Genomic DNA, 14,522 nt, shown 5'->3' on the forward strand with positions numbered 1-14,522 from the left:
CGTGAGCCACTGCACCTGGCCGGGTTTTGTTTTCTCGTTTCTGTTGTGTTTGTTTTTGTTTTTTTGAGATGGAGTCTCACTCTACTGCCCAGGCTGGAGTCAGTGGTGCAATCTCAGCTCACTGCAGCCTCTGACTCCCGGGTTCAAGCAATTCTTCTGCCTCAGCCTCCCAAGTAGCTGAGATTACAGTCGCTCACCACCATGCCCTGCTAATCTTTGTATTTTTAGTACAGACAGGGTTTCACCACGTTGACCAGGCTGGTCTCAAACTTCTGACCTCAGGTGATCGATCCACCTGCCTCTGCCTCCCGAAGTGCTGTGATTACAGGCATGAGCCACTGTGCCTGGCCTGTTTTTGTCTTTTGAGACAGAGTCTAGCTGCTGAGGCTGGGGTGCAATGCCGTGATCTCAGCTCACTGCAACCTCTGCTTTCCCGCTTCAAGAGATTCTTCTGCCTCAGCCCCCCTAAGTAGCTGGGATTACAGGTGCATGCCACAACACCCAGCTAATTTTTTTTTTTTTTTTTGTATTTTTAGTAGAGATGGAGTTTTCACCATGTTGGCCAGACTGGTCTCAAGCTCCTGACCTCAAGTGATCTGCCTGTCTTGGCCTCCCAAAGTGCTTGGATTACAGGCATGAGCCATCATGCCTGGCCAGCAGGCAAGACATAGGGTTTATTCAGGGGACTTAGAGGGTAGTCCAGACATGGCAGGCAGAACAGGAGAACCACACCTGCTTACAATAAGCATGCAGTTGGGCAGGGCGCGGTGGCTCACACCTGTAATCCTAGCACTTTGGGAGGCCAAGGTGCACGGATCACAAGGTCAGATCGAGATCATCCTGGCTAACACGGTGAAACCCCGTCTCTACTAAAAATACAAAAAATTAGCCAGGCGTCGTGGCGGGTGCCTGTAGTCCCAGCTACTCCAGAGGCTGAGGCAGGAGAATGGCATGAACCCGGGAGGCAGAGCTTGCAGTGAGCCAAGATTGTGCCACTGCACTCCAGCCTGGGCGACAAAGCAAGATTCTGTCTCAAAAAAAAAAAAAAAAAGCATGCAGTTCATAGACCATTTCCACTTAGCACCCTGCCCCTAGCACCTTCCCTCTGGCAACCTTCACTGAACCCCAAACAAAGGCCATCATCCCCAAGATGGTCCAGGGGTTCAGATGTTCCTCATAGATAAGAAATGAATCTCCGGGTTGGCCACTCCTGGATTCCTTAGCTTAGAACTTTCAACACATACTCTTCTTAGACCATGGGGTCATTTTCAAGGTATGCTGATGTTACTGTTTCCAGGTGTGTTTGCCATGCATCATAGCTAACCACTAGGAAGTTCTATAAGTGAGGCAGGGCCTTAAGAACATACTCTGAGCTGGAAGTGTCAAGCTGGAGGCCCTTGACATTAGAAGCCAGAGACTGGGTACACCCACATAGTGAGAAAAGGTGAGGGCTGTGGGGATGTGTCGGCTATATCCATTGCTACCCAACAAACCATTCCACGTCTTAGTGGAGAAAAATAACTTTTTTTTGGTCAGAGGCAGGTTCTCACTCTGTCACCCAGGCTGGAATGCAATGGTGCAAACATGGCTCACTGCAGCCTCAACCTCCTGGGCTCAAGTGATCCCCCCACCTCAGCCTCCCAAGTAGCTGCAACTACAGGCGTGCATCACCATGCCCAGGTAATTTTTGGATTTTTTTGTAGAGAAGAGGTTTTGCCATGTTGCCCAGCCTGGTCTTGAAGTCCTGACCTCAAAGGGCTCCACCCGCCTTGGCCTCCCAAAGTGCTGGGATTACAGGCATGGGCCATCACACCCAGCCTGATGTTACTACTATAACTGTTTTGGGGTACCGCGAGCCGTGCCCATATAAGCTGGCAAACTTAACAAATGTTGTCTGTGTTCTGACTACTCTACCAACAAGAGTTTCCCTGTCTCTCTCTCTCTCTCCTCAGGCCTCCCTATTCATTCCTTGAGACACAAAAATATTGTAATTAGGTCAATTAATAACCCTCTTAAGTATCCAAATGAAAGGAACAGTCACATGTTTCTCATTTTAAATCAAAAGCTAGAAATGATTAAGCTTAGAGGCCAGGTGTGGTGGCTCACACCTATAATCCCAGCACTTTGGGTGGCCGAGGTGGGCACTTGAGGTCAGTTCGAGACCAGCCTGGCCAACATGGCGAAACCCCGTCTCTACTAAAAATAGAAAATCAGCCAGGCGCAGTGGCGGGCGCCTATAATCCGAGCTACTCAGGAGGCTGAGGCAGGAGAATCGCTTGAACCCGGGAGGCAGAGGTCGCAGTGAGCCGAGATCACGCCATTGCACTCTAGCCTGGGCAACAAAGCAAGACTCTGTCTCAAAAAGAAAAAAAAAAAAAAGAAATAATTAAGCTTAGTCGAAAGCCAAGACAGGCCAATCAATAGCTAGGCCTCTTGTGCCAAACAGCCAAGTTGTGAATGCAAAAGAACAATTCTTGAAAGAAAGTAAAAACACTACTCCAGTGAACACACAAAGGGTAAGAAAGTTAAACAGTCTTATTGCTGATATAGAGACAGTTTTAGTAGTCGGAGCAGAAGATCAAACCAGCCACAACATTCCCTTCAGCCAAAGCCCAATCCAGATCAATGTCCTAGCTGTCTTCCATTCTATGAAGGCTGGGCAAAGTAAGGAAGCCACAGAAGAAAAGTTTGAAGCTAGAAGTTAGTTCATGAGGTTTAAGGAAAGAAGCTCTCTCCATAACATAAAAGTACAAGGTGAAGCAGCAAGTACTGATAGAGAAGCAACAAGTTATCAAGAAAATCTAGCTAAGATCATTGATGAAGGTGGCTACACTAAACTATGAATTTTCAATGTGGCCTAAACTGCCTTATATTGGAAAACGCCATCTAGGACTTTCACAGCTATTGAGGAGAAGTCAATGCCTGGCTTCAAAGCGTCAAAGGACAGCCTGACTCCTTGTTAGGGGCTAATGCAGTTGGTGACTTTACGTTGAAGCCAATACTCATTTACCATTTTAAAAATCCTAAGGCTCATAAGAATTATGCTAAATCTACTCTGCCTATGCTCTATAAATGAAACAGCAAAGCCTAACTGATATCACATCTGCTCACAGCATGGTTTCCTGAATATTTCAAGCACATGGGTGAGACCTACTGCTCAGAAAACAAGATTCCTTTCAAAATATTACTGCTCAGTGACAATGCACCTGGTCGCCCAAGAGCTCTGGTGAGGATGTACAAGGAAATCCATATTGCTTTTTTCATGCCCACTAACACAACATCCATTTTGCAGCCCATGGAACAAGAAGTAATTTCAACTTTCAAGTCTTATTATTTCAGAAATACATCTCATAAGGCTATAGCTGCCACAGTGATTTCTCTGATGATTTGGGCAAAGTTCATTTAAAACATCCTGGGGTTAGGCATGGTGGCTCATGCCTACAACCCCAACTTTTTGGGAGGCTGAGGTGGGAGGACTGATTAAGCCCAGGAGTTCAAGACTAGCCTGAGCAACACAGTGAGACCCCGTCTCTACAGAAACAAAACAAAAACTAGCCAGGTGTGGTATGCAATCTGTAGTCCCAGATGCTTGGGAGGATAAGGCAGGAACATCACTTGAGCACAGGAGGTTGAGGCTGAAGTGAGCCATGACTGCACCAGTGCATTCCAGTCTAGGCAAAAGAACGAGACCCTGTCTTCAACACAAAAAACAAAATCCAGAAAAACCCAATCCCCCAATTGGGAAGGATTCACCATTTCATTTATTTCATTTCATTTCCTTTCATTTCAGTTATTCCATTTCTTTCATTCATTTCATTATTTCATTTCATTTCATTTATTTTTGAGACAAGAGTCTTACTCCGTAGCGCAGGCTACACAGCAGTGGTGCGATCTCGGCTCACTGCAATCTCTGCCTCCTGGGTTCAAGCAATTCTCCTGCTTCAGCCTCCCAAGTAGCTGGGATTACAAGCATGCACCACCACACCCGGCTAATTTTTGTATTTTTAGTAGAGATGGGTTTTTGCCACGTTGGCCAGGCTGGTCTCAAACTCCTGACCTCACCTGATCCACCTGCCTCGGCCTCCCAAAGTGCTGAGATTACAGGTGTGAGCCACTGTGCCTGGCCGGGATTCACCATTTTAAATGCCACAATGAACATTTGTGTTTCATGGGAGGAGGTCGAAATATCAACATTAACAAGACTTAAGTTGATGCTAACCCTCACGGATGACTTTGAGAGGTTTAAGACTTCAGTAGAGAAAGTAACTACAGATGCGGTGGAAATAGCAAGAGAACTAGAAGTAGAGACTGAAGATGTGGCTGAATTGCTGCAATTTCATGACCTTGAACAGATAAGGAATTGCTTCTTATGGATGAGCAAGGAAAGTGGTTTCCTCAAATGCAATCTATTCCTGGTGAAGAGGTTGTGAATATTGTTGAAATGACAACAAATAATTCAGACTATGACCTAAACTCAGCTGATAAAGCAGCACCAGGACTTGAGAGAACTGACTCTTGTTTTGAAAGAATTTCTACTGTGGGTAAAATGTCATCAAACAGCATTTCATGATACCGAGAAATCTTTTGTAAAAGGAAGAGTCAACAGATGCAGCAAACTTCACTGTTGTCTTACTTTAAGAAATTGCTCCAGCCGCCCTACCCTTCAGCAACCACTACCCTGATTAGTCAGCAGCCATCAACATGGAAGCAAGACCCTCCACCAACAAAAAGATAGAACTCGCTGAAGGTTCAGATTGCCATTAGCATTTTTTAGCAATACAATATTTTTAAATTAAGGTACATACACTGTTTTTTAGACAATAGTCTTGCACACTTAACAGACTACAGTGTAAACATAACTTTCATATGCAGAGAAGTAAAAGTTTTGATTTTTTGACTGTGTGACGCACTGTACTTCAATATTCACTTTATTGCGGTGGTCTAGAATTGAACCTGCAAGATCTTCCAGGTATGATGCCCGTATATGTTTCTAACAATTTGGAAAACAAATTTTTAGTAAGTGCAGTTTATTTAATAGAAGTGGAACTAGCAAAAATGAGAAGGAACTAGATCAGTGGTTCTCGACTGAGGCTAATTTTGTTCCCCAGGGGAGATTTAGCAGCGTCTAAACATTTTTTTGGCTGCCACAACTTGGTGGGGGAGCAGGGTACTACCGGCATCTATCTAGTAGATAAAGGCCAGAGATGCTGCTAAACATCCTACCATAGCAGGACAGGCCCCCAGTGTCCATAGTGCCATTGTTGAAAAATCCTGGATCACATGAACAATAGATACCAAAGAACCAGAATTATAAGGAGAAAGGGAACATCCTTTAAGACAACAGACCCCACCTCTTCAATTACGTAAGAACAACATATCATTTTCGACAGGACATACTTGAGTCTTTACGGCTGAAGTACCTATATTTCCATAATTTACAGTAACATGGCAAAAACAGGCGAGGCAAATATGTAAAATATATGGGAAAGGGAGACTGAGAAAAGGCTACTGGCTTTACGAATTAGGAAGTCATTGGTTTGGAAAGAACAGTTTCAAAGAAAAATGGGGAAATAAGCTAGGTAGCAAAAAGGATTCAGTTAGTTGGACATTAAGGAAGTAAGGAAATACTACCCTAAAAGGAAGGATGGAAAAAAGAGTAACTCACAGAGGAGCAGAGTGAAATAAAGATTCAAGAGCCTACACACATTTATAAGTGGAGAGAAGAAAACAGTGGGGAGGAAGAAATTAAGGATAAAATGGGGGAATTATAATGATAATTGACTAAGCAAGAGCCCAGAGAAGCCAAAAAAAAAAAAAAAGGAAAAAGAAAAAGAGATTCGTGCCAGTGTACATAATTTAAACTCCAGGATAGATTAATACACATAAGCTTTTAAGATCAACCTGACAATGAAAAATAACAAAAGAGAATGAGGGAAGTAAAAGTTTCCTTCTCTAGTGATTTAGAATGGAAGAGATCTTTTGTGAGGGCTAGAGAAACAGCCAAATGATATGGTCAGTCATGCTGAGTGCTGCCAACCTCATAGGAGGGGTCTTAGACACTAACAGAAAGTAAGGAGAAAACATCAGTAGTGTTACTCTTACGACAGACCCAGCTGATTAAAGATTTCATCAGTGTCAAAGATTTTGCTACGGCTTATGCCTTCCAGTGGTCAATTTACTCATCATCTCATTTATTCTTCACAAAAAGGTGAGATTATCCCTTTTTCTAAAGAAAAGAAAACTGAAGAGAGGTTACATAAGGCCATGGAGCTAGTGACTAAATGGAACAGAATTTAAAGCCAGCAGTTCACTGGAAGGCCTGTGCTCTTTCCATTCCTGGAAAATTTGGCCTCCCTTGTCAACAGTTGGCTTTTAGTACTCCTGCAGTCACGCGCACACTGCACACTTGACAAGTAGGTCAAAACTTAATTCCTTGTATGACAGGCAGGTATAGCACTTAAACACTTCTGACAATGGGTGCTGACAAAGAAAACCTGAGCAAAAGTGGAATTCGAGAGAACTCTAAATTACACATTATTTATTGAGCCACAACCCAGAAACGAGATGAGCATGCAACGACCCCTTACAGGATGGGTCTATGAAACTATTGCCAGACTCCATTATTCATGATCTTGAAAGACTGCCCAGGGCCTGATAAGGGGGTCTGTGGCAGAAGTGGGTGCAAGTTGGGAAAAAGGGAAGGAAGAAGCAGGGAACACTCCTTACCTCTGTGTTTCTCCAACAGGCTCTCCAGCCACTCAGGTGCCCTCTGCCCTGGCCCCTTGTTTCTTTCAGCCTCATACTGATGCTCATTGTTATCTTGGTGCAGACTCAGCTGGAGGGCAACCCTTACCAGGGAGGTCATCAGTTTCACAGCTTTGAGTAAGGAAAAAGAGATGAAGAAATCATTATTTAGGTCAGAGGAGAGAGGATGAGTAGAAGGAAAAAAATAGAAGGAAAGAAGGGCAATGAAAATGAGAAGCCAGAGCTGGGTGACCCTAAAATCCTAAGACTCCCTCTCCTGGAGTGGACTGTCTCCCTCTAACTCTTGTGGTCTTCTTTTAACCATCAGCATACCCCTAGTGGTGAGCTCTGACAAAAATATTAAGCCTGGAAATTGTTGCTGTCATCTACCCCTTCTCAAAACTCCACTAGTGAGAAACTGGATTGAAGTTTAGGATAAAAGAGGCATGGCTTTGAAGTGAAGAGCCAAGATGCAGGTAGGAAAGAAGACCCTGAATCAGAGAACAGAGGAAAGTCCTACAAACCCCCAGGAGAATGTCCAGAGTGAAAATGAATGCTCACCAGCCAGGGTGCTAGTGTGACGGAAGGCGCGGACTTGTGAGTCTGAGAGGCCAGTGAGCAGGGAGATGAGGCTGTCCACAGGGCAGCCAGCATGGAGGAGGCTGTACTGGCACCGACAGACCAATGTCCCCACAAACTCACAGAAGCTGCCCTGGAACTTCTTCCAGGATGGACTTGGAGCTGTCAGAGGATAGTCCCCCGAGTCCTACAAAAGGATGTATGAAAAGGATGGGAAAGTTATGACCAGGTCCATGAAGTCATAGGGGCTTGGATGTCAAAACCCAACAGTCTAGTAAAAATATCTCTGATATACTTCATTTCCTGGTAGTCTCCCCAGTTTGAGAGGCATATTCAGATCTCTTTTTACCCCCAAGAGACTGAACTCCACCTTCTAAAAGCTACCTTATTTCACAGAATCAAAAAGAAGGGGATAATAGGCATTGTGTTTTGAAATAAGAGGGGTAAGAAGATCCTGGTCGTCTTCTTCCACCTCATTAAACGCTGTGTCAGGTGCTGGATGATCTCTGAGTTGGACATCTTCTTGAACACCTCAGGGCTCACAGTGCCTAAAGAATGAAGGATATGAGGTGCTTACAAGGAAAATAACAGGATGCTGTGATCATTTACAGATATACCTGAAGATGAGCAAGGAAACATTCTGCAAAGAGCTTAGGTGAGGAATCAGAAGACCCCCTGGTCAACAGTCTGCCAGCATCCAACTGTGTATGCTGAGTCTGCTATATGGCAATCTCTCTAAAAACCCAAAGGAAGGGAGCCACAGGTTATGGTGCAGACATGGCCAAATCCAAGAACCACACCTCACACAACCAGGCTGAAAATTACACAGAAATGGCATCAAGAAACCCTAATCACGAAGATACAAATCTCTTAAGGGGATGGACCCCAAGTTCCTGAGGAGTATGTGCTTTGCCAAGAAGCACAAGAAGGGCCTAAAGAAGATGCAGGCTGGCCGGGCACAGTCGGTCACGCCTGTAATCCCAGCACTTTGGGAGGCCGAGGCAGGCAAATCACAAGGTCAGGAATTCGAGACCAGCCTGGCCAACATGATGAAACCCAGTTCTCTACTAAAAATGGAAAAAATGAGCTGGGCGTAGTGGCGGGTGCCTGTAATCCCAGCTACTCGGGAGGCTGAGGCAGGAGAATTGCTTGAACCGGGAAGGCGGAGGTTGCAGTGAGCTGAGATCACACTACTGCACTCCAGCCTGGGCAACAAGTGAGACTCTGTCTCAAAAAAAAAAAAAAAAAAAAAAAAAGAAGATGCAGGGCAACAATGCCAGGGCCATGGGTGTACATGCCGAGGCCATCGAGCCCCTCGTAAAGCCCAAGGAGGTTAAGCCCACTTGCCTACGCTGCCCGCCCCAAGCTTGAGAAGCACGCTTGTGCCCACAATGCCAAGGGGCTCAGGCCGTGCCAGCCAAAGGCCAAGGATCAAACGAAGGCCCAGGCTGCAGCTCCAGCTTCAGTTCCGGCTCAGGCTCCCAAAGGTGCCCAGGCCTGTAGAAAGGCTTCAGAGTAGAGATCTCTGTCTGCCAACGTGAGGACAGAAGGACTGGTGTCCCTTGCACTATTTGTACAAATAAACCTGAGGCAGGATTTGTTTAAAAAAAAAAAAAGGAATCAAGCAGTGAAAAACTGTGCCCAAAAATAAACAACAAGAACAACAAAACAACAACAACAACAACAAAAAAAAAAAAAACAGGCCAGGCGCAATGGCTCACGCCTGTAATCCCAACACTTGGGAGGCCGAGGCAGGTGAATCACCTGAGGTCAGGAGTACAAGACCAGCCTGGCGAAACCCCATCTCTACTAAAAATACAAAAATTAGCCACATAGGCCGGGCGCAGTGGCTCACGCCTGTAATCCCAGCACTTTGGGAGGGTGAGATGGGCGGATCACGAGGTCAGGAGTTCAAGACCAGCCTGGCCAATATGGTGAAACCCTGTCTCTACTAAAAATACAAAAATTAGCTAGGCATGTTGGTGCGCGCATCTGTAGTCCCAGCTACTCAGGAGGCTGAGGCAGAAGAATCACTTGGACCTGGGATGCGGATGTTGCGGCGAGCCAAGATTGTGCCACTGGACTCCAGCCTGGGCAACAGAGCCAGACTCCATCTCAAAGAAAAAAAAAAAAAATTTTCGCCACATATGGTGGCACATGCTCGTAATCTCAGTCACTTTGGAGGCTGAGGCACGAGAATCACTTAAACCCAGGATGTAGAGGTTGCAGTGAGCCCAGATCGTGCCACTGCACTCCAGCCTGGACAATAGAGTGAGACTCTGTCTCAAAAACAAAAACAAAACAAAACAAAACAAAACAAAAGAGAGTAATAAAACTAAGCCAGACGCTGATTTCTTATATAATACAACCTGACTGAGACCATCTTAATAAATTAAGCCATGGCAGTAAGAGTTCTGGGGGTACCACAGCTACAGAGGACAAATATGGGCAAAGTAGCTGAGAAATATAGAGTAAGAAAATAACAGATTATTGCATCTAGAAAGACTAAAGGGTGTCTTCAAATCTGTGCCATAACATAAGCATGATTACTTCTTTTTCCCCAAAGTGTCTTGCCTCTAAACCAACATGGTTACCTACTGGATCACTTCCTGTATTTATCAACAAAAAATTTAGTTAAAGAAGTGAAACTTTTCTTTTTTTTTTGTTTTTTTGAAGACAGTCTGGCTCTGTCGCCCTGGTTGGAGTGCAGTGGCGCTATCCCGGCTCACTATAACCTCCACCTCCTGGGTTCAAGCAATTCTACAGGCATGAGCCACCATACCCAGATAATTTTTTGTATTTTAGTAGGGGTTTCACCATGTTGCCCAGGCTAGTCTTCAACTCCTGACCTCAAGTGATCCACCCGCCTCAGCTTCCCAAAGTGCTGGGATTACAGGTGTGAGTCACAGTGCCCGGCCTAAATAAGTAAAATTTTTCCAATGCTTTACTATCTTCCTTTATTTAGGAAATGTCTAATCCTACTTATCTAAATGGAGAAAGAATTTCATAACATAGGAACAAAAGGCTGGGAATTAGAAAGGGGGAGCAGTTTCCTCACCTTTACATCCACAAGATCAGATGAAAAAGTTAACAAGCTCCAGAAATCCTGCATCCTGGTCTTGCTTGTAGCTATCCAGCCACTCATCTACCAAAGACTAGGAAAAAAAATGTAGATGATTTCTACTTCTGGCAATATGACAGAACAGAAATCCTATATGATCTTCCCAGTTGAACCATCTAAACTTCTGTAAAACATTTAAAACATCTTTCACAATGTACTGGTGAACTAGAATGAAAGGTAAAATTTCATATAGGCCAAAAATGAGGTATAAGTAGCAACCCTGGGAGGTAAGCAAACTGACTTTTGCCCTAAAGGTTTCATGAATCCCTGGGGACCCTGACTTTGTATCCAGATGGCTGCATGGAGTGCAGAGCACAGGAGGTAGAGTCTAAGCTTCTTCCAAGACGAGTAGTCCAAGAGGAGGCACCTAAATAAAGCTGGGTCCTGCAAAGAGTCACATCCTCAAGGAAGTGAGATTGAACACTAAACCTACAGGGCAGACGGCGACAGCAAGAAAACCAGCTTGTTATGACCTGAGGGTGCAGTGGAGGGAAAAAAAAATAACTCCTCCTTGAGAATCCACAACCATAGTGAGCCCTCAGATCTGGATTTGCAGTCAAGATTCACACCACATACATTATCAGAATAATCTTTTTTATCTTTTCCTTTTGTTTTTTTTTTTTTTGAGAAAGTCTCATTCTGTAGCCCAAGCTGAAGCGCATTGGCGAGATCTCAGCTCACTACAACCTCCACCTCCCAGGTTCAAGCATTCTCCTGCTTCAGCCTCCCGAGTAGCTGGGATTACAGGTGTGCGCCACCGCGCCTGGCTAATGGCTAATTTTTGTATTTTTAGTAGAGACAGGGTTTCACCATATTGGCCAGGCTGGTCTCGAACTCCTGACCTCAAGTGAGGCCCACCTTAGCCTCCCAAAGTGCTGGGATTATAGGCACGAGCCACCACACCCAGCCCAGAATAATCATTCAGATAATTAAAAGTGATTCAGGCTGGGAGCAGTAACCCAAGTAAAGTGAAACTCATGTTGCCCAGGCTGCTCTACCAAAAGCAGAATAATTAGGCATGGTGGCACATGCCTATAGTCCCAGCTATGCGAGAGGCTGAGGTGGGAGGGTCACCCCCTCGCCACTGAGGGAGGTCAAACCAGCAGGGAGCCGTGATAGCACCACTGCACTCCGGCCTAGAAAGAATGAGACCCTGTCTCAAAAAAAAAAAAAAAAAAAAAAAGTGATTCTGGAGTGTCCCCAGGCAACTGTCAAAGCAACAGCAGGTTCCCCTCTTAAAAACCCACCTTTGGGGCCAGGCGCGGTGATTCACACCTGCAATCCCAGCACTTTGGGAGGCCGAGGTGGGCGGATCACGAGGTCAGGAGATCGAGACCATCCTGGCTAACATGGTGAAACCCCGTCTCTACTAAAAATACAAAAATTTAGCCGGCGTGGTTGCAGGCGCCTGTAGTCCCAGCTATTCGGGAGGCTGAGACAGGAGAATGGCCTGAACCCAGGAGGCGGAGCTTGCAGTGAGCAGGGATCACGCCACTGCACTCCAGCCTGGGTGACAGAGCGAGACTCCGTCTCAAAAAAAAAAAAAACCCACCTTTGACCTAGGCCCCAAAGAATTCCAGCACATAAGAACTCCAGGGAAAATGAGTGGCTCACAGTAAACCTAGTAAAACATATAAAGAAACAAGGCACTGGCAGAATTATATTCACAAAGACTTTAGATAATCATCTACCATAGATTATAAAATGACTATGTTTAATAAAATTTTAAAACTAAAAGAGGGAGAGAATGGGCTCAAAAAAAGAAATAAAAGGCCGGGCACGGTGGCTCGCACCTGTAATCCCAGCACTTTGGAAGGCCGAGGAGGGCGGATCATGAGGTCAAGAGATCAAGACCATCCTGGCCAAAATGGTGAAACCCCGTCTCTGCTAAAAATACAAAAATTAGTTGGGTGTAGTGGCGTGCACCTGTAATCCAAGCTACTCGGGAGGCTGAGGCAGGAGAATCACGTGAACCCGGGAGGCAGAGGTTGCAGTGAGCCAAGATTGTGTCACTGCACTCCAGCCTGGGTGACAGAGTAAGACTCCGTCTCAAAAAAAAAAAAAAAACTAACACACTGTACAACTGCATGTAAGGTGGAAAAGACAACTGGAATTAAAATGTGCTCAGGTCCTTGTAGAAGACAAGAAATCCAAAGGAAAGCAAGCAAAGGGAGAAAAAGAAACAGAAAAGATAAAACGAATGTACCAACTCAATACTAGGCCATAAGGCTAAGTCTCCATAAATTTATTTCTTTTTTTTTTTTTTCAGACAGAGTCTCACTCTGTCACCCAGGCTAGAGTGCCATGGCACAATCTCAGCTCACTGCAACCTCCGCCTCCCGGGTTCAAGCAATTCTCACACCTCAGCCTCCCAAGTGGCTGGGATTACAGACAAACGCCACCACATGCAGCTAATTTTTGTATTTTTAGTAGATATGGGGTTTCACCATGTTGGCCAGGCTGGTCTCGAACTCCTGGCCTCAAGTGATCTGCCTGCCTCAGCCTCCCCAAGTGCTGGGATCAAAGGTGTGAGCCACTGTGCCCAGACCCTACATAAATTTCAAACACCACATTCCCTGAATACAACACAATAAAGTTAGAAATCAAATAACGAAAATATAACTAGCAAAATTCTGTATGTTTGAAAATTTTAAATATTTTCCCAGAAACTATAAAATTACACATTAATGTGGATAAATCTCAAACAATGTTAACTGAAATAATTAAACCACAGAAGCCTGAATAATGGATTCATTTACATAATTGAAGAACACATTCATCGTGGTAACACTGTAATGAAAGATGACAAAGATTAACACAAAATTCACCCTAGTGTTTACCTGTGGGCAATAAGGGGACTGTGAGGTAGGGTAGAAAGAAGGTACACAAAGGATCTCTACAGCACTATTCATGTTTCACTTCTTGAGCTGGAGCTAGAGATCTGGGTAATCATTTTTATTTTTTAAACTACATAGAAGCTTTGTACACTTTTGGGTATTAAAACTTCAATAAAATTATAAAAACAAGAAACAAAGGGAAAAAATCATTAAGTACAATTGTCAAGATGGAGCTAAAAAATAACATGGGTGAACAAGCTCACACCCACATCCAAGCTTCCTTCTCATGTCATGCAATGCCTCTCCTCACCTGCTCCATCAATCAATAAAGGCATAATCACTCCTGTGATACCTTTAAGAAAAGAACACGCTTTAAGAAAAGAACACGCTTTAAGAAAAGAACACGCTCTCTCGAAGCCAGGTGCAGTGGCTCACACCTATAATCCCAGCACTTTGGGAGGCCGAGGCGGGCGGATCACCTGAGGTCAGAAGTTGGAGACCAGCGAAAGCCCATCTCTACTAAAAATACAAAAATTAGCTGGGCGTGGTGGCACGTGCCTGTAATCCCAGCTACTTGGGAGGCTGAGGCACGAGAATTGCTTGAACCCAGGAGGCAGAGGCTGCAGTGAGCTGAGACTGTACCACTGCACTCCAGCCTGGGCGAAGAAAGCGACTCTGGCTCAAAAAAAAAAAAAAAAAGAACATGCTCTCTCATTCGAGGTTACCCTTCTATCACTCCAAGGATTCACCCCATAATCTTATCTTTCTTGATATGTTACACTCACTAAAATGTTCACATCAAATCAAGTTTGTAGACACTTGTCCTTACCACCTTACCAAAGTGAGATGGTATCAACAGAGGTAAGACACTGCTTTACCTTCATGTCACTTTTGGTGGCTTTCACAGCATTGAAAAGATCATTGGCTGGTGGCTCTGACTGTTTCTGGCTATGACGATGTGCCACTCGGGACCTTTCTTTGGATGTTTGCCACCTAATATGTATAAAAAGATCAGAAATATGAAAAAACGATAACAGTGACATTAACACTTGGTCTCATCATTATCACACAAGTAGGCTTATGCTGCCAATTCCACAGCAGAGTCTGAGTTAGACTCAGTCCTGAAATAATTGATTTTTATACTGTTATGAAGTTTATTAACTTTTTTCCCTTAAAAAAAAAGTCCTTGAGTCCCCTTCCTGTATCTCTATATCCTAAAGTCCTTTTCTCTTCAAAATTTA

At 44.5% G+C, this 14,522-nt stretch overlaps 1 protein-coding gene and 1 pseudogene across 27 annotated transcripts in view; one reads left to right on the plus strand and one right to left on the minus strand.

The window, feature by feature from the left end:
- Positions 1-14,522, plus strand: part of LOC129041207 (putative postmeiotic segregation increased 2-like protein 1) — a 47,357-nt pseudogene that overhangs the window by 16,980 nt on the left and 15,855 nt on the right.
- Positions 1-14,522, minus strand: part of LOC129041208 (putative speedy protein E7) — a 34,883-nt gene that overhangs the window by 11,658 nt on the left and 8,703 nt on the right. For 26 of the 27 annotated variants that reach the window (XM_063668232.1, XM_054496591.2, XM_054496594.2 and 23 more), the window contains 4 exons: positions 14,160-14,274; positions 10,382-10,478; positions 7,306-7,871; positions 6,727-6,876 (listed from right to left, as the gene is read on the minus strand). The gene's annotated coding sequence lies outside the window, so the exon portion shown is untranslated. The remainder of the gene's footprint in view (positions 1-6,726; positions 6,877-7,305; positions 7,872-10,381; positions 10,479-14,159; positions 14,275-14,522) is intronic. The other variant, XM_063668216.1, reaches the window with a different exon arrangement.

This window comes from Pongo pygmaeus, chromosome 6 (genome assembly GCF_028885625.2).
Source record: "Pongo pygmaeus isolate AG05252 chromosome 6, NHGRI_mPonPyg2-v2.0_pri, whole genome shotgun sequence".
Lineage (NCBI taxonomy): Eukaryota > Metazoa > Chordata > Mammalia > Primates > Hominidae > Pongo > Pongo pygmaeus.